Source organism: Lissotriton helveticus, chromosome 7 (assembly GCF_964261635.1).
Source record: "Lissotriton helveticus chromosome 7, aLisHel1.1, whole genome shotgun sequence".
NCBI lineage: Eukaryota > Metazoa > Chordata > Amphibia > Caudata > Salamandridae > Lissotriton > Lissotriton helveticus.
The window spans coordinates 1,806,638,657-1,806,659,094 of NC_136068.1; the positions used below are offsets into that span (position 1 = coordinate 1,806,638,657).

Below are 20,438 nucleotides of genomic sequence, written 5' to 3' on the forward strand. Positions count from 1 at the left end.
CAGTGTATAAGTAAGTGTGTAGTGACTATATGGATGAGTGAGTGTTTGTCTGAATAGCTGAATGAGTAATTGACTTTGTGTGTAGGTGGCTGTATGGGTGAGTGAGTGGCTGTTTGAGTAGGTGTTTAGTTTATTGACTTCATCTGTGAGTGGCTTTATTGAACAGTCAGCGTCTGTGAATGGCTGTATGGGTGAGCACAGGAATGTTTGAGTGCTTGTATGGATGTGTCAATGGGTATGTAAGTGGTTGTGTGAGTGAGTGTCAGAGTACTTCCATGTGTGAATTATTGGCTTTGTTGAGTTGCTGATTAGATGAGTGCATGGGTGTGTGATGATGTAGCTAAATAAGTGGGTGTGTGAGTAGCTCTATAGGTGAGTGTGCGGTTATGTTGCTGGCTGTGTATGGGAGTAGCTCTTTGGAGGAGTGAGTGGGTGTGTGAGTACTGGTATAGGTCTGTGAATGGGTATGTCAGTCATTGTATGGGTGTGTGAGTGGGCAAACAAGAGGTTGTATGGGGGTATGAGTAGGTATGTGAGTGGTTCTAAGGATGATGTCATCAGTGATGTCATTCAAAATGTCATGAGTGATGTCACTGACTGTCATGAGTGATGTAATATGTGAGGTCATAAGCAGTGCATTGCGGGGACACAAGTTATAATTAGCTCAGTTAACTATAACTGCTGAATTTCACTGGTTTTGCACAAGTGAAATCTGACCATAACGTCCCTGTAACCTTTGGGTTTTTTCAGTGAATTTCTAAGGTTTTTTTTTAAATTCTATTTCCTAACTATAACATCCCTGTAACCTTTGTTTATTTTCAATGAATTTCTACATTTTTTAAATGCTAATTCCTAACTATAACTTCCTTTTAACCTTTGGTTTTTTTCAGTGAATTGCTATGGTTTTTTAACTGGTAATCACGTTTGCATAGTTGTATAGAAAGGGGACATGGTCTCAAACCAGCTCTTAGGAATCCCACTGTGTTCGACTTACAGGAAGTACCAGAAGGGCTTCTCGACCCCCAAGGTCCCTCAGAAGTAAAGTAAACAAATGCCTAAGGAACCTATTCTCTGTGTGTGTAATAGCACTAACTGGCTGCTTGTGGCCCTATAGCTCAGCCCCATACATAGAGTTCCCCCAAAGCTTTAGGCTCATAGATCTCTATAGAAGGGCTGGTTGGCTTATGAAAGGACCCCCAATACTCCTTTGAAAGCCCACCAGTATGTTGTGCCAGTTTGAGTCTTTACTGGGCAATATGAAATGACCAATGCTTTCGTTCTCTGAGATTTCACTGGTGTGGTCATTGAAGTTTTAGTTTGAGATGCAAGTGAGGTCATAAGGAGCTGTGTTGGACTGGCTGCCGTAAACAAACCCAAGCAACGCCACTCAAGAACAAAAGAAGAAGGACATTCAGTAAGGAGCAACACACGCAATTAGCGGATACAATTTATCTTTAATAAAGCATGAATGTGGATACATATAGAACCAATAATGGTTGCACATTGGCAGAATGGGTATATGTATTTATAAAGCAACATGACTACAATAATGGAGCAAGAAAGAAGCAAGCTGAGATCTTTCACAATGCAGTGGGTCAAAGTACAAAAGTAAATTTGGAACTGTGACTAGCACAGGAAAGTCTAGCATTTCACCTCTGGCGCTTAGCTTAGTAGCTTAAGGATAGCAAACAATCAGAGAACGATATATGAGCATACTGCATAATGCAATAACACTAATGGCGACATACCTCAGAAAAACAGTTGCATGTGCATTTATAATATAATGGTGCAAAGAGTATTTCTGTAACACGGGAGAATATAACCTATCAACTAACAATAGTCCTTGGAAAACGGCGCCGGGAAACACAAGAGGGAGAACAACAAAGATGAGGTGCACCCGCCTCTTCTCGTAACAAACAGCGTTGCCATTTCGAAGTAACCTGTTTATTCTCTCCTCCCGGTTCACACATCATTGTAAAACTATTGAGACTCATCAGGTCTCACGGAGCTTTTTACTCACGTATACCTTGGAAACTCCGGATACAGGATTCCCAATTAAGCACTAAACCGAAGTGGTTACGCCCTTCACCCATGAGGCCCTGAAGATTCGCAGCCTGTTCCCTGCGATGAAACACGTGTTGGCCCATGTATAGGAACAATAAACAGAAATACCACACCAACAACGGAACTTTTCGATACCTCTATTTTGTCAAGCCTGTTCGCCAACTGTTTTATGTCAAACTGAATTGGTGGTGCTCTAATGTTCTTCTACCGATAATACTGATACTCCTAAACACTATAGAATTACATATCTATATTGTATAGCGCAGGGGCATTGTTGTTTTTCTTATGTTTCGTATGGATTAATTCTTGGTCCATCCCTGAGCGGTTGTGAGGATTTTCCGTTCGCCTCATTGCCTATACTGACTATTTAATAACTTTTACCTTTACCTTGCGGGTACTCTGGTTGTGCGCCTTGAAATTCTGGAACACCAAAAAAACCTCCTAGTTGTATATTATAACAATAGTAGACAGTACAATGCTGGTGCAGTGATGGTGAAACATACACAAACTTTCAGCTAACAATAGTAAAATGGTCACATCTGATATATGTATCTACATGTACAGTTCAATGCTAGCACAGTGATATTATCATACACAGTCTTAAATCAATTGCAATGCAGCTTATTAAAGGCACACTAATAAGAAACTAACAAGCCAGGATAAAGCAATAGAGTTAGGCCCTTCACCTCCTCTGGAACTTAACTGTCACAGTGCCTGGAAGCCTGCTCCAACCTCTCCAACACTGGGAACGGCACAACTGGGTGGGGCAGTGGCTTCGGGCTGACGGAAGCTCTTTAGGACTCGGTCTGTGAGCTTCAATCAGTTTTCTCCTTCCGGCAAGTTCTAGCCCTGTTATTAGTATTTATAAATTTGCTCTCTCTGGTATTCCTCAATCATCCTCCCATGTCCTCTTGGGGCCAGTTCATCCTCAATGGTAGGTCTCTCTCATGTTCCACCTGGCTGCCCCAGTGAATTATAATCAGAGCTTCTTCACAGATAGCTGTGTCTATGGAATGTCAAAAACAAGCATCACAAGATCAACGCGGGCCGGTACCATAAATTTGTCACCTTGGCAGTACATTTAATTTTGTCTAGTAGAAATAGCAAAACAAGTGTCACGAGAGTCCCTGCTAGCGCAACCTGATACAAGGGTTTTCTCCATGCATTTTCACTCATCAACACTGGCTAAGCTAGTTAACCCATTCGCGTCACAATGTCTTCTGCACACTGTTCCCTATATACAACAGGAATGCACATTGGAGAGGGACATTTGGCTTGTAAGTGGTAAATTTCAGTGTTTTTTGTTCTTGCATTGTAATCACAACATCCCTTTAACTGTGTTTGTAAAGTGATATATTCTGTTCATATTTATCTTGTCAGTTCATCTCAAAAGAGAATTGTGCCTGGGTTGAAAGGCACACATAAGCCTGCTATGAATTAAGGGAACAATAAAGCAGCAAAGGAATATTAAACTGTCTCATAATGTGTGCCTGCACTCTTGCAAAAGAGGAGGGTTCTTCTACCGGCTGAAACCCACAGGTAGCAGCAGAGGTGGTGCACTGCTTTAGCTGGGGTTTAAGTATATATAAATCCTTTAAACAGACATCTGTTTTATTTTAAAACCTATATTTATTTTTTACAAACATTATTTTTGTATTACATTGTGTCCTCAGTTCCTGTACAGATGGCCACGTTATTTCAGGAACTTGGTGTAGATGGGCACTAAACTAACAACTAAAGAGCCTCACCTCAGCAAGGATATGGTAATTCTGGAGGAGGAGTTTCATGCACAAAGGACGGGAAACCTGATAGTTGGGAAGGGAAAAGACATGACAGAATCTACGGCCTGGAGCAGGTTTGGACTAAAGGGAATAGAGTAAGGAGCCCTGAAAACAGGAACTGGGCTCAGGGTCAGATTCAAGGACAGGACTGAACTCAAAGTCTGTGGAGATAGCAACTTGGGAGGACAAGAAAAGGAAACTACAAACAAACATGGCAGGACTGAAACAAGGAAGGCAGGGTAAGGGACAAAAAACCACAGAGTAACTGTACACCAAAAATGGCTGGGGAGGTATAGTGTAGACATAACAAGAATCACAGGTAAGGAGATACAGAGAGTGTGGCAACAAGGAAGAGATCCATGGCAGGCATAATAATCAATCAGGTACTAGAAAGAAAATAAAAGGAAACCAAGTTAAAAGGGAATCAAGGAACATGTCTGGATTCAGAGCAGCAAGACAAAAGTGGAACTTCAGCAGAAAAGCCTGTTGCAGGCTGCTACGCACTGAGGTTCAAGGGTAGATATTGCTGGAGGCACAGGGACAGAGAGTGAGCCAGGTGCGCATCATCAACCAGGTTCATGGAATCAGGGAGGCCTCAGTGAAGGGAAGACCACATGGGTATTGTGCTTAGAAAAGTCCATGGAAGCCGGCAGGCAACAAGGAGGGAAATAGGAAAACCAGAATTAAGAAGGAAATGGAGTTGAGAGTGTAACAAGTCAAGGAAACAAATCAGAATGCATCAGTGTCTCTGTAGGACTCAAGATTCATGATGTCAAACAGATTATCACCACCAGGAGAAGATTGGGGAAAAGTTTATAAGGCACCAGGAAGATGAAGGAAAAACCAGCAATGGAACATAAGAGTGTTGAGTGTACTGCCATTGAGAGGGATGAAGGCAGAAGCTCACAGGGGATACATGAGTGAACCCTAGTGACCAGATAATGGAATTGTGACATGTTCTGTTTTTTAATTTAATGAAAACACCTAGGATGCAGAACTTAGATCACAGATACGTACGTTTTCTGAAATATTCACCTCTCATGTGTCCCTCCCTAATGAATTATTCTTTTCCATGCCATGAACTTTGCTAGTAGGGGTATTCAGATCTAAAACTATTTCTCTAGTTGACTTTGGCTCAAAACATTAGTGGTTCAAGAACTTGTGTAGAGTTTAAGTTATCATTTTTAGTCACTACCTCTGCTTCATTTATGGGGTATTTCTGCTTATTATTTTTTCATAGAAAGTTAAGACTACAACTCTCAGACACTATATCCAAGTTTATACAGGCTTTTCAGCTATCCCCTACGGGCTTCCACTGCTCAGGTCTTTCACCTCTAGAAAATATTCCAAATGCAAAATGTATAACATTCAGCAAGACCAATTTCTGTCCAATTGTGTGCATTGATATCCTGATAAAGGACAAGCAAGGGACCCTGGCTTGTATTTCCATTCTTTTTCAATATCCTAAAGGATAATAAAAACACATTTCCCAGCACTTTATCCACCTATCTGATTTTTTTTCTTTCTAAGGTAGCCTTTATGTTTTAATAAATGGCAAAAAGACGGGCTAAATGAATTAGTCTGAAAGTAAGGGGAAATACATTACGAGGAAGGAGACAGCGGGAGACTCACTTTTGAAAAACCTTATTTGAGTCTCCCGCTGTCTCCTTCCTCATAATGTATTTTACATACTGGTATAACTGACTCCCCTATTGTTACCTTTTGAGAGATTATTGTCTTTTATTGTATAATTACCCAGATCTAAAGAGGTTTATGGGTCATACTCCTGTGGTTTTTTCTAAGATAGTGAGCAGCGGCCGAGCTGCGAGAGTAGGTTCCTGTGTGACCCTTACTTTCAGACTAATTTATTTAGCCCATCTTTTTGCCATTTATTAGCAATTAAGAATTTCAATGGAGACTTCCACGAACTCTGAAGATTACATTAAAAATATACTTAGCGGCCCTTCACTCCTTTCGGGCGCCCCTGTTTCCACTGTCCCTACCCCGGCCACCAGCACCTCCCGTGTCTTGTTAGATAAACTAGAGAAACTCAAAAAGAAACAGATCTGAACAAACCTCCATGCTCGCATGTTGACTGAATATCTCAAATCTGACATCATCCCCCTAGGACTACAAATACGCAATACCCCTGCTATATTCACCCAAGACCCCAAATTGCGCACAGGCTTCAGTAATCTAGATACCACTTGTTTGCGCCACTAGATGGTGTTGGGGATTGATACTGCTATCGAACATAGCCGTAAAGAATTGGAGAAATAGCAGAACTTGAGAAACTCATCTTGGCAGACACCGCTTTTACAGACACAAAGAATCTTTTGTACAAAATCAATACCACCATAGCCACCTTCAACACCTTTGAACTCAATAAAAAATTCACCAAGATCCAGAAGGACATCCGATTCTACAATACCGAGAAAACATATCAATACCTGCGTGACAAATTCTACAATACTCCATACATCCCACCCAGTACCCGCAATTGGGGGAGATTTCAGAATAACCAACAGATCACCTTCTCCGATTCATCCAACACCTCCATTGAATATTTTGACACAAACGTGGGACCGAGTACATCCAGGGCCTCTACCAGACCACCACCCCTGCTGCCTCCGGGTTTTTTAGGCCTGGTACGCAACCCAAAGTACCATTATCAGCCTGACTCAGTAGCAGGCCCCCTTGCGCCTACATTGTTCTCACCACACGCTCCGTCCAGCTTTCCTGTCCACACCTTGACACGTCTTCCTTTACCCCTTGTACAGCACTTCCTAAAACAGCAGCCCTGTCCTGATGATGATCCTGAGTTCCTAGGATCGAAACGTCCTCGATCCCACAGCACAAATTAAGGCGCCTCTACTTTGTGTGGTTCTACCCAAATCCCTCCCATCTATGCCTACAGAACATTTGTGAATCAATTTGTGCTGAACCACACAGTCACTTGTATTTATTATCTCACTTGTTGTCGTTCCACTGTTCTCACCTTGTCACTTGCGTCGCCATGTATATGTGTCACAAGCACAATTGTGCACCAAGTCCAAGTTGGGCTGCCTATGCATTTCATGCTAACTGTGCTGTTACAACTTTACCATATCTAAACCTTTTCCAAATATATGATGCCACATTACGAGGAAGGAGACAGCGGGAGACTCACTTTTGAAAAACCTTACTTGAGTCTCCTGCTGTCCCCTGCCTCATAATGTATTTTATATACTGGTATAACTGACTCCCCTATTGTTACCTTTTGAGATTTTGATGTCTTTTAATGTATAATTACCCAGATCTCAAGATGTTTATGGGACATAGTCCTGTGTTTTTATCTAACTCTCCGGTGATGCGACGCGCTTTGCCGGTGATGTGACGGTAAGCAGCTGCGGCACGCTTCTTCGGCGATGCGACGGCAACTGCTGAGGCGGTGACACGCTTCTCCTCATTACATCGCTTTCCCAGCAACACGCAGTCTTCTCAGAGGGCCCAAACAACAGTAGGCACCTGTATGCAGGTAGAATTCACATCAAGGGAGTTCAGGGAGAGCTGGTGGTGACGTCTTGTATCCCTGAGACTTCAGGCAAGAGGCAAGCAAATTTCAAGACCTTGGAGATTCTTCTTCAAGATTATGAAAAGTTCACAAAAGTCCTTTTCCCCTTTCCTTGGCAAATAAAGTAACCACTACAGGCCAAGCCTAGAAATAGCAAACAGCACAGGGGCAGTCTCCTCCTTCAGATTTCTTGGTTCTTCTCCTTGGCAAAGGTCCGTCTTGATTCCCAGAAGTGATCTTTAGTTCTGGGGTCTGGGCCCCAATATTTATACCAGTAAATATTGTGTCCTTTGAAGGCAGAATGTGCCAGTGCCCAGCCAAAACCAGTTCTGTGCAGCTTCCTGGCAGGAGGTGGAGACAGCATTGTTGAAGGCAGCCCTGGCCCAGGTAGCTGAAAGGAAATCTCCTCCCCTACTCTCTATTTCAGGTTGGGGCTCAGGTCAATTAAAGAAAATCTCCGCCCCCCACTCTCTATTCAATGCAGGTCCTATTCAGCCCAGCCCTGAAACATCAGACTGCTGGAGTCAAAGCCCTCTCCAGCCCCCTGTCACTCACTCGCTGGATGGTTAGGCAAGAAACTACCTACTTTCTAAAAGTGGTATTTTCAAACACAGAATGTAAAAGTCACCCACACTAAAAGATGTATTTTAACATTCTGAGTTCAGGCATACTAAACTCGAATTTCTACCTAGCTGCCTGAGTCCCTTCGGATGATAAGATGTTATAATCAATCTGCCCATTCTGGCCTAGGTAGCCTTGCATTAGTGAAAAACAAAATTGGCTGTAATTCACTATCAGGACATGCCACACACATTAGGGCATGTCCTACCTTTTACATACAATGCGTCCTGCTCATGGGGTACCCTGGGCCTAACTTAGGGGTGACTCACATGTGGAAAAGGAAAGGTTTAGGGACTGGCAAGTGGGTGCACTTGCCAAGTCGATATGGCAGTCCCAGACTTCACGCAGGCTCTGCAATGGCAGGCCTGAGCCACATTTTACAAGCTGCTTCTGTGGGTGCCACAATCAGTGCTGCAAGCCCACCAGGTGAATGTATGACATTGTTCTACATTCTGTCCATCAACTGTGTTTTTTGCAATTTTCACCCCGAGTGGGCTGGGTATGCTCAGACGTGAGTCCCAGGCTCTCCACACCACTGGAGTCAAGCTATCCAGGCTGATGAAGGCTGATAGCCAGAAACCGGTCCTTGGATGCTTGATTCCGGTCTGGGAAAGACATGGCTTGGTAGTTCGGACTGGACTGTTCCCATGAGGCACAGGGTCAGAGCGGATTTGCATATAGCCAGTGTCTAACCCAGGGTGGTGTGGAGTGCAAAAAAACGATGGATTTAGGCCCAGATCCTTGTACTGGGGTGAATGTATGACATTGTTCTACATTCTGTCCATCAACTGTGTTTTTTGCAATTTTCACCCCGAGTGGGCTGGGTATGCTCAGACGTGAGTCCCAGGCTCTCCACACCACTGGAGTCAAGCTATCCAGACTGATGAAGGCTGATAGCCAGAAACCGGTCCTTGGATGCTTGATTCCGGTCTGGGAAAGACATGGCTTGGTAGTTCGGACTGGACTGTTCCCATGAGGCACAGGGTCAGAGCTGATTTGCATATAGCCAGTGTCTAACCCAGGGTGGTGTGGAGTGCAAAAAAACGATGAATTTAGACCCAGATCCTTGTACTGGGGTGAATGTATGACATTGTTCTACATTCTGTCCATCAACTGTGTTTTTTGCAATTTTCACCCCGAGTGGGCTGGGTATGCTCAGACGTGAGTCCCAGGCTCTCCACACCACTGGAGTCAAGCTATCCAGGCTGATGAAGGCTGATAGCCAGAAACCGGTCCTTGGATGCTTGATTCCGGTCTGGGAAAGACATGGCTTGGTAGTTCGGACCGGACTGTTCCCATGAGGCACAGGGTCAGAGCTGATTTGCATATAGCCAGTGTCTAACCCAGGGTGGTGTGGAGTGCAAAAAATCGATGGATTTAGGCCCAGATCCTTGTACTGGGGTGAATGTATGACATTGTTCTACATTCTGTCCATCAACTGTGTTTTTTGCAAGCCCACCAGCAGCATTTGATTTACAGGCCCTGGGCACACATGGTGCACTGTACTATGGTCTGACAAGTAAATCAAATAGCCAATCATGGAGTCGCTAATCCAGTACAACAATTTACAATAGGGAGCATTTGCACTTTGGCACTGAATAGCAGTGGCAAAGTACCCAAAGCATCTAGACCAGCAAAAATATAGCAAAAACATGGGAGGCAACAGCAAAAAAATGGAAGGGAGACCCAGGCCAATGGTGCCAGGTCTAACATTTACCAAAAACAGGACCAATCAGTTGGTCATCGTAATTTCATGACTCATTTCATACAAAAAAGGAACATTTGCTAGTACAACATTATGTTTAAATATTTCGCCACCAGTGAGTAACGCCATGTAAAATAGACTTGGTTAAATCAGCATAAAGTAAACATAAAACTGATAACAAAAGTTACCACGTTTATTTGTGTTTTCTAAATGCTGTAATATAGGCCACTGCGAATATTGGCACATATATAGTGCTAAAAAAAGTTTGGGGAGAATAGGTTCAGGGCCGGACTGGCCATAGGGGGCATCGGGCAATCTCCCGGTGCGTCGCATTGGTGGGGGCCGGTTCTGGGCCCCTGGGGGCTGTTTTTGTTACAGGGCCGTTTTGCATAGCTGCAAAATCGGCCCTGTAACAAAATCGGCCGAAAACCGGCCCCGGCAAAGAGCTCGGCGGCACCTCCAACCCGGCCGAGCACTTTGCCAGGGCCGGTTTTGATTCCCAGTCGCCCCTGAATAGGTATGCCACTTGAATTTACCAGTGACTGCTGGTACCAATGTGTATTAAGATGTTACCCAAAGTGTTCCCTGGTAATCAAGACATTTGCTAAAAACTACCAGCCTCATGTTTCATACAAAAATCATACTATAAATATATAAATAAGCATTGGGCTGCTTAATTGACATTCAGATCATGCTCCGTCCGACCACAGCACAAAGTATAAATCAAGCAGGAGGCCCAATACCGGCATGTGATGACCTCACTTTGAGTGACTGCATTATGCTTGGGCACATGAGTGTATTTACTATAGGTTTGCACAAGACAGCTCATCCTCAGGCTCCCACAGCCTTCTGCTAGTAATTCCGGAAACAATGAGGAAGTTTCTTCCTGTTGATCGTTGGTGGATGTCTGTCAATTTCCTCAATTTAAGTTTGTTAAACACACACAGCCTTGTAGAATACTCTCATCAAACAACTGGCCGATGGCATCTCCACCTGCCCTAGGCAAGGTAAATCGGATATCGGTGTCCTCACCGATCCCGAGCTGAGCCTGGCTCCACAGATCTCCAAAGTAGCCACTTCCTGTTTCTACCACCTCTATAATCTGAAAAGAATCCATCCTTATATTGACAACAGTTATCCAGTCCAAGCTATAGTAAGCCAATTCCATCTCTTTGATCTGTCGGAAAATCAACTTCACTGTCTCCAATTGGTTTAGAAACCACTGCCCGGGTCACTGTCAAGACCCTACATCAGTTTGAGGTCCCTTCACCGGCTTCTCCACTGCACCAGAATAAAGTTTAATGTCCTGACTATAGTTTCCGAGGCAGTGTGTTCCACTAGCGCTACCGTACTGAGCTGTAGATTTCCCTCCTGCTGCCTGGTGACCCAGGGCTTTAAATGGGGGAAAAAAAAACGAAATGCTCTAAAAGGGGCATGGCAAATCTCTTAAAGGGGCGTGGCCTATCCAATTTGGGTCGTGGTCTAATTCATAGCTAAGACACCTTCCCAAATCCAATTACTCTGGCATAAGGGGGAGCTATTGGCTTTGCCTATGCTTGCTTTTATACCTCCATGTGTTTTGGACTATGCACTTGTGTAGAGGGAGCTTGCATGCTTATTTTGGACTCCTTCTTGGAAACTATCGTATCATTCTGTAAGTTCAGCCAAATGCTACAAGTTCCTGTATTCCTGGAAATGACTGATATGTTTTAGCCAGGCATTCCTCTCTGCTTTATTCTACATGAACGTTTGAATTAGTAACCAGGTGTATTGCAGATAGGATGGTTTGTCAAACACACTCCAAGTTCAAGGTCCACAGATTTCTTACAAATATTTGGGGAAAGTGATAGTATCTGCAATGTGTAATCCCACTTCCAGCATGTCTGCACATTCCACAATCCTGAGACTTCGGCGGCGGTATAGTGCCATTAGTTCACATGTGTGTAAGTGGACTTGTGAAGCACAGACCTAGTTACAGAGCAGAGGAGTGCTTGCCATGGGCTGGGCCCTGGGAGTGAGCCACTTCACAATGAAAGTGGCCACTGGGTATTAGTGGGCTGAGTGCTAAAGTGAACTGGTGAGAAGTGAGCAAACTGAGCATGCGCACATCAATATGCTTCAGGGCCGGACTGGCCATAGCGTGCACCGGGCAATCCCCCGGTGCGCCGCACGGGTGGGGACCGGTTTTGGCCCCTGGGGGTTGTTTTTGTTACAGGGCCGTTTTTGCAGCATAGCTGCAAAATTGGCCCTGTTCCAAAATCTGCCGAAAACCGGACTTGGCAAAGAGCTCGGCGTCACCACCATCCCCCCGAGTGGGGAGGGAGGGCCGGCCGAGCACTTTGCCAGGGCCGGTTGTGGTTCCCAGTCCGGCCCTGGCTCCCACTGCAGTCCGCAAAACAAGCATTTGCAATGCAAAAGGTCTGGCATTTATGAGAGTTTATGCCATAGCTTAAACTCTCGTAAATGCAAGACCTATTGCAATGCAAATATTTATTTTTTTACTAGCGTCCATGCAGCACTTTCACATTATTTCCTTAGACAAGCCACGTCTAAAGAAAGGGACGTGTCCGACATGAAAGTGAAACCGCAGCATGGGGGCTTAGACAAAAAAAGCATCAGTTTGGCAAGTTGACAAACAGATGTTTTTTGGGGGTAAAAGCACCCATGCCGCACTTTCACTTTAATGTGTACCTTTCTTCAGACATGGTTTGTGTAAAGAAAGGGGCATGGCCTCTATGAATGTGAAAGCGCTGACCATGTAAACAAAATAAATACATAAATAAATAAGTGTGGGCCGCTAGACTTAATGCGGAGCGTGCAGATAAAATAAATAAATAAAAAAACGCGCCCACTATAATTAAAGTGGACTGTCATTAGTAAAAAATTTAAATAAAAGCAGGTGGCTTGCTGAGAGGTAGTGGGTGAAATAGGAGCAAATTATTAAATCATCAAATAAAATAGTGCTCAAAGTCAAGATAAAGCAGACCGAGTAACATGTGAAAGGTCCAGTCAGAATGGGAGGTAATAAATGCAGACAAGGCGGTACAAAGGAGGAACTAACAAGCCTAATAAGGACTCAGAAGCCAGCGTTTACGAAGGACAATGACACAAGCCAATTACAAATATGGGCGGAGATGGGCGGGGCTTTTAGTCTATACTCCATTACTGCATGCCTCGCAACAGTGCATGCACTGCCCAGACTCGATCTCAAAATGAAATGCCTGTGCTAGGCCATAAAACAGCGCCCAATAAGGACCCGTTTCGAGGCCCCCTTTCAAAAACTGCCGGTGCTCAGCACCAGTGGGACCAGGCCCAACTAAAGCCCTGATCTCACCTACGCACTTGTTAAAAGTTAGGCTGAAAACCGTCAACATTATCGGCGCCCTCTTGCTCTCCTTAAACCTTTTGTGCGCGTAAAACAGCCGCCATTTTGGACACCATGGCTTCCCTGCTCTCGCCGAGAGCCAGCGCGTCTCTCTCTCTCTCCTAACTTCGCTAGCAACCCCCCTGCTTGCACCTGCCTTGAGTCATAAACCCCTCTTCGGCGCTGCTCTGCCCCAGGCCCTCATCCTGTTCCCAGCGCGACACCTCCCTGCTTCCCCGTCATGACCTACGGCCCTTTTGATGCAAACCCCTTTTCCCCGTGCGCCCGTTTGTCTTCCCCGTTCCCAGACCGACACCTAGCTCTGCCGATACCAATCTCTTGCCCCTCCCCATACAATAGGAAGCTTCCCTCCTCAAAGGACCCCCGAGATGATCAAAGCCCCCCCCCATCCCACGAGATCCGATCGAAACCCGCACACTCCGTGAATCGGCGGAATACCCAGCTGCGCAATGATCATCACCTGTTGTGAACGGGGCGGGGACTTCCACTGTAGCCTTGCATGGGAACGGGCTGGGAAGGGGGGATTCTGAGGATGTCTTTCCGTACATCAAAGTATCAACGAGAATGTGTTACATGTAATAAAGAGATAAACTTGTGTATAAGAGGCCAGGCCTGCGGGATGCAGTTAGAGCACCTCAGAACGATACCTTCTGTCCGTTTTCGTTGTGTTCTCCTCCGGAGCGAATAAAAACCTTGTTTCCTGCCTTCCAGTCTCCAGCGCCTGCCTCTTCAATAGTTTAACTTCTTTGTGGGTTCAAGAGGCGACATCGCCGGGCAATAATTAAGGATCTTATATTCTGGTTGGTAGTGCCCCCCCAGTTTGTATTTTTCCACAATTGGCGCCCAACGTGGGGCCCATCAGCGACCCATGGATCCAGTGGGAGAGGTCCTGACGACAAAGTGAACGACTGCAACGATCGGGAACGCGTCTGTCCGATAGACCCTCGTCTGACAGCCGATCATCCGAACTTCACTGGTTCCGAACAGACCTCTCTCGAGTGATCTACGGTCCTGACTGGGAACCATCAGGAGTGCCGCGAGGATAACGAAGAAGAGAGGACGATCGGGCGCTGGATTCGGAAGTCAGGAAACTGTCCATGCGGTCCGGGTAAGGTCGTGTTACCACGACAAATTGCGAAAAAAAATTGCTTGATTGTTAAATACTAGTATTGCTCTTTTTGTTTATTTGGAGATTCACTGTCTGCAAACGGAGAAACAACAGGCTCTCTCTTTGCAAGCAGTGGAGGATAGGTAGGGCAGACAACCGTGCTTATTTTTCTCCCCCACTCAATAGTCACCTGAAACTGAGCTGTTGTTCACAAACTATTGTTTCCTGGAGATTCCCTGTCTGCAAACAGGGAAGAGACCACCCTTTTTGCAGATAGTGAAAAGGGTAGGTAACGCAGATCTTTGCGGACCTACTCATTCTCCCCATTGTTATTTATCGGTCTTTTGTTATCTTGATCTATGAGGGATTCACTGTCTGCAAACGGAGAAACAAAGGTCTCTCTCTTTGCAAGCAGTGGAGGATAGGTAGGGTAGCAGCCGTGCTTATCTTTTTCTCCCTCACCCTATAATTGCTTGAAACTGAACTGTTGTTCGCAAAATTATTGTTTCCTGGAGATTCCCTGTCTGCAAACAGGGAAGAGACCACCCTTTTTGCAGATAGTGAAAAAGGTAGGTAACGCAGATCTTTGCGGACCTACTCATTCTCCCCATTGTTATTTGTTGGTCTTTGGTTATTGTGATCCATGAGGTATTCACTGCCTGCAAACAACGTAGAATAGAAATATTCTGTCTAGTCTTTGCACCTAGTGATAAGATAGGCAGTGCTGACTTTTTAGTCCCTCGTTACGAGCCGTCATGTCTGTCTTCTCCCCACTGATTGGTAGCCTGTTTAGCCCGGACCGCTTATTAGAGATGGACCATCCAGCCCCACTGGAAGGCACCCCTAATAAGGACATGTTCATGAAGCATGGATTGACCGCTATTGCCTATAGTAAACTATGGCATAAATATACAAAACAGGGTCAAGAAAGTCAATGGCCCCTGATAGGATCCTTCGATGATGATAAAATAAAAATGCTAGAAACTGCCCTAGGTAAAAACAAGACAACACCTACTATGCTTGATAGCTTCGGCATGTGGCGAAAAGAAACTGAACAGCGTAAAAAGAAAACTGAGAGTAGGTTGGAAAAAGAGCTGCAAAAAGCAGCCCACCTAGCTGCTCAGAAACTAAAAAAGGAGATAGAGGAAAGAGAGAAAGCTAAACAGAAACTAGAAAGGGAAACGCCAAGCCAGTGTCCGGTTAGAACCCCCTCCATGCTCTACCCTGATTTACCCTCGAAACGACAAGCCAATGAGGACCTGCTGTTAGGTCCTCCTATCATCTACATGCCCCCTCCATACGCCCCTTCTCGGCCCTTGGCGCAGCACGCGCCACCCCCAGGTACAAACGAAGGTACCGCCGCAGCGTCGGCCCCAATGGCCTCTGTGCCAGCCGAACCCCTTGTATTAAAACCCGCATCAACGACAACGTTAGACGAGCATGAGACTCGAGGGGCTGGCCTTGCAAGAACAAACAGGCTAGACAAAGATGAGCGAGCGGGGATCGACAAAATAGCAAGGACACTGGTAGAAAGGAAGGATGATGAAGAGTACATCACAGATATGTTCAGCTCGTATACAGGGAGTCACAGACGACATTTTACCGTACGACTGTGTTATCATGTCTTGAATACATACGAGGACCGATATCGAGACAAAGGTCCCGAGAGCCTAAGGACTCTGTACCGGAAGGTCGATATCGGGGATGAGGGCGAGTGTGATGTGTCGGACCTCCTTACGCGTACGCTTGAGGTTTTCCGCCACCTCACTGAACGAAAGCCGGGAGCTAAATCCGCGGCCCCCGTAGTGACCGAACCACCAACCGAGCAATCTAACACCATGATGCCGATACGTGAGGCTGCCCCTTACTGGGTTCCTCCTCGGGGTACAGGGACTCACGATGATGCAAACAACCAAGATGCGAAGGGAAGGGTAGTATACAACTGGGTCTACCAGCCATGGGACCGGCAAGAGATACTGACATTCCGGAAATCTCTACCCGACCTACGTAAAAACCCCACTGCCTTCTATACTGAATTGGGTACAGCCCTGGGTTCAACTATCATGACCCTGGCTGACATCGACTTGTTCTTCGGGTTATGTCTACCAGCTGATGTGTGGAAGCAAATCCGGAAAGTCGACCACCTTGAGCTGTTCGGACATACCTGGTCACAACTCGATGACTTGGACAAACAACGGGGACCAGGACAAAAGCCGTTGAAATCCATTCTAGACCTCCCAGATAAAATTGTAGAGAAATTAAAAACCCTAATCCCAGAAAAGAAAGTGGACTGGTCGATAGTAACAGCCTGTCGCCAAAAACCCCAGGAGGATGTATCGGAATACTTCTCCCGGTTTGAAACGGTGTTCTCCGATTACAGCGGCCAGGACATGACCACTGCAACCGGACACCATCTGTTTGTCCAGAATTATGTTAAGGGCCTATCATTGGACATCTCCCAGAAACTACAGGCCAGCGAGAGTAGTTGGGCAGCCTCCAAACCTACAGCGATTCTCCAAATGGCCCAATATTATGAGCATCAGAAAAATGAAAACGATAGGGCGACAGAGAAAAAGAAGAAAGACTTAAAAGAGAGGGTGATGATTGCTAAGCTGCAAGGGGTGACTATAGGACGAGACCAATACCGGGGAAACTACCAGACAAACGTCCCTAAGACTGCATTTCCCCAGGACCGCACTCTGACTCCCTACAGTGGACGCACAGACCTTAGAGATGACCAGTGCGCTTTCTGCAAAGGGGCTGGCCATTGGAAATCCCAGTGCCCAGTTCTCCTGGAAATGATCAGGAACAGAGACCCCAGGGATGTAGCAAACGGACCGAGACCTAAGGGACCACAACGAGGGCCCCCAAATGACGCGACTAATGACAGATCAAGCAGACCGAATACGTTCGATCGACCCAGACAGAACCAATATCAACAATCTGACTATGACGACACTCACACCTTTGCATAGGACAGCCAAGGGCGAGGGAGGGATCCAGTCGAGCTCTATGTTGACCAGCAGGGCCCTTATGTCACTGCTAAGGTCCTGGGGACCAAGTCTCCATTTCTGGTAGACACTGGCGCAACACGTAGTGCGTTATCTAAACGACTGATTCCAAGGGCACCCTTGTCTGGCTCACTCATAACATCGACAGGTTTCGATGGAACGCCCTCCACCAACCCTTTGTCTGCCCCGATTCTCTTTGACGTAGAAAACAACACCACCGACACCACGTTCTTGCTTTCCTCCAATAGCCCTGACGCCATTATGGGACTTGACTTACTGAAACACTTCCGAGCGACGATTAGGTGTTCTCAAGATGGAGTTCGAGTGTTTCTTTACGACAACCCCGTTCTGCTTAAACATTGTTCCCCCCGACACATGGTTTCCATCACCGACGTCGACGCGTCCCTGCTTGACACCCTACCTCCGTATCTGTGGGCCAAAGCGGATTCGGACGTAGGGCGTATGTTAATTGACCCAGTGCACATTACCGTCCGACCAGACGCAACACTCCCTAAACTCCCACAATATCGGATATCGCCAGAGGGCGAGAAGGCATTGGTAATGATTATCCAGTCACTGATAGACGCAGGAGTGGTAGAGGAAGTGGTTAGCAACGTTTGCAACAGCCCTATCTTGCCCATTATCAAGAAGCAGGGAGAGGGAGATGAGAAAGCATACCGTTTCATCATCGACCTCCGAGAGATCAACAAAGTGGTGGTACCCCAGTACCCTGTGGTCTCAGACATCACCACCATCCTGACCTTGATTCCATCCACTGCCACCACCTTTTCCGTCATCGACCTCAAGAACGCATTCTTCTCCATCCCCATCCACCCAGACAGCCGATATCTCTTCGGCTTTACCCTAAAATCCCGCTCATATAGGTTTTGCCGAGCCCCTCAAGGCTACACGGAGAGCCCTAGCATCTACAGCCAGGCCCTCAAAAGGCAACTAGACCAAGTCCGGTTACCCGACGGGGTGGTGTTGGTACAATATGTCGATGACATCCTTTTGGCAGCCGACACCACCCCTCTAGCGGTTACCGCCACCATTCAACTCTTGCACTTCCTTGCGGAAAACGGCCACAAGGTCTCCAAGAAGAAGTTGCAATTCTGCCTACCCCAGGTCACTTATCTGGGCCACCTTCTGTCCAAAGATGGAAGGAAACTCACCCCTGATCGAATCCAGACCATTCTAGACACCCCTGTCCCTAAAACCCAGAAGCAGGTTCGCTCCCTATTAGGCCTCACCTCCTTCTGCCGACAATGGTTGCCAAACTTCAGCCTCGTTGTAAAACCACTGCTCTCTCTCCTAAACAAAGACGTCCCTTTCCCACTCCCTTGGACTCCTGAGTGTCAAACTTCCTTCACGGAACTACGAGATGCCCTTTGCTCAGCCCCTGTCCTGGGTACCCCTGATTACAGAAAGCCCTTCTCCCTTTACACTCACGAAAGGGAGGGGTGCGCTTTATCTGTCCTGACCCAGGCCATCGGTCCTAAGCCGGATGTCCTAATGTCTGATTATCTGTACAAATTGACTGAAACTTTGTCTGTCCTTCATCAGCAGGTGCGGCAGGCCATCCCCGATGCTTCCAGGGGTCCGGGTCACGCCATCCAGCCGGGGGACTTCGTGCTGATCCGAAACTTTCAGCGATCAAAGAGTTTGGAACCCCGGTGGACGGGCCCCTGGCAAGTGCTGATCACCACTCGGACCGCACTTCGAGTGGAGGGGAAGAAACACTGGCTGCACGCTCATCACTGCAAAAAGGTCTCTCCAGCCCTGGCCACGACAGACACCGTCAACACCCAAGAAGAGCTCCTGAACCGGGACCGACCATCGTTAAACTGCTACCCTGATACAGAGACACTTGAACTTTCAAAACATCCTGACCCCACTGTGCCATCTCGAGAAGGGTATTTCCTGCGTCGAAAGGAGGGAGCTTCGGCTAAGTAGGCCACGGACTAGGTTAAAGAATCTCAGAACGGTGACCCGAACTACCAAGGGTTACCTGGAGAGAAGCTAAAACTGAGTCTGTGGTCCTGCCCACTACCGAGCACCTTGAAGACGAAGATGATGGAAGCGCCAGATAAGAAGATGATGGAAGCGCCAAACAAGAAGCCGACTGAGACAACAGGAAATACCCACTACAGAAATCCGAGAACAGACAGACTCCATAGCTCAAAGACAATTGCACTCTTCATCGTAATCCTCCTCTGTTTTCTCCTCATGACTACGCTCTGGATTATGGAAGAACACGCACCTGCTCACGAAACATTCCTAACCACTGCTCAGCCTACCACCATGAAGGAACATTATCTAATTTCGCTCTCTCCTCAACTAAGAGAGAGGCGAAAGGAGTTTTGGAACAACTCTTTCGTGCAGCTACTTCACCAGCACAATCTTGCCACCAACGCCACCAACTGCTGGATCTGTGGGTTGCTACCCCATGCCACTGGACATTCAATACCATTCATCCCTTCACCCTTCTCCGTCCACGGCTCCTGCCTTGCATGGCTGATCCTCCTGCAAGAGAGCTATACGGGAAATGCCACCTCCAGCAGAGCTGCAGCACATTCTTCTCATGGGGCCGGGCGAAACAAGACAAAGACACACTTCTGCCCGCTGACCCCCAGCGACTCAATCCAAATGGACATTCCGGCCAAAGAACGAATCGAAATGCAGGTGTTCAACAATCCAACCAGACCCACCTTCTCCTATCTGCGGAAACGAACGGCTGCCACTCTGACTGTGGCCCTGACGGTCATCAACGTCACAGGCCACATGTGTGTAGAAGGACTTGGGACACAGCTGGTGGGTCACAGCGCTTGCCGCTTTACCAGAACTTTGGACTCCACGGATCCACCTTCCTTTGTGTCATCCCCAAACATGTATTTCATCTGTGGCACGAAGGCCTACACCTGGCTCCCCAAAGGCTGGGGGGGCACTTGCTACATCTCCTTCGTCCTTCCTCCAACTTATGTGGCCCCAGCGAATCACCACAGACAAAAACGAGCCAAAGACGTTGAGCAAGCCGACTCAACAGGAGCACAGTTCCTCGATGCTATGAAAGGACTCGTCCCCCTCTGGGGCCCGATGGCCAACAGCCGTGCCATCCGACATTTGACTCAGGCAGTCGAGACAACCATGAACATCACAGCGGGCATCTTTGCCAACAACACTGCCGAGCTCCAAGCGGTCCGTTTGGTGGCT

The 20,438-nt window shown here is 46.7% G+C and overlaps 1 protein-coding gene across 3 annotated transcripts in view; it reads left to right on the forward strand.

Moving 5' to 3' along the window:
* Positions 1 to 20,438, forward strand: part of LOC144770790 (phospholipase A2 inhibitor and Ly6/PLAUR domain-containing protein-like) — a 299,505-nt gene that overhangs the window by 198,683 nt on the left and 80,384 nt on the right. The gene's annotated exons all lie outside the window — the stretch shown is intronic.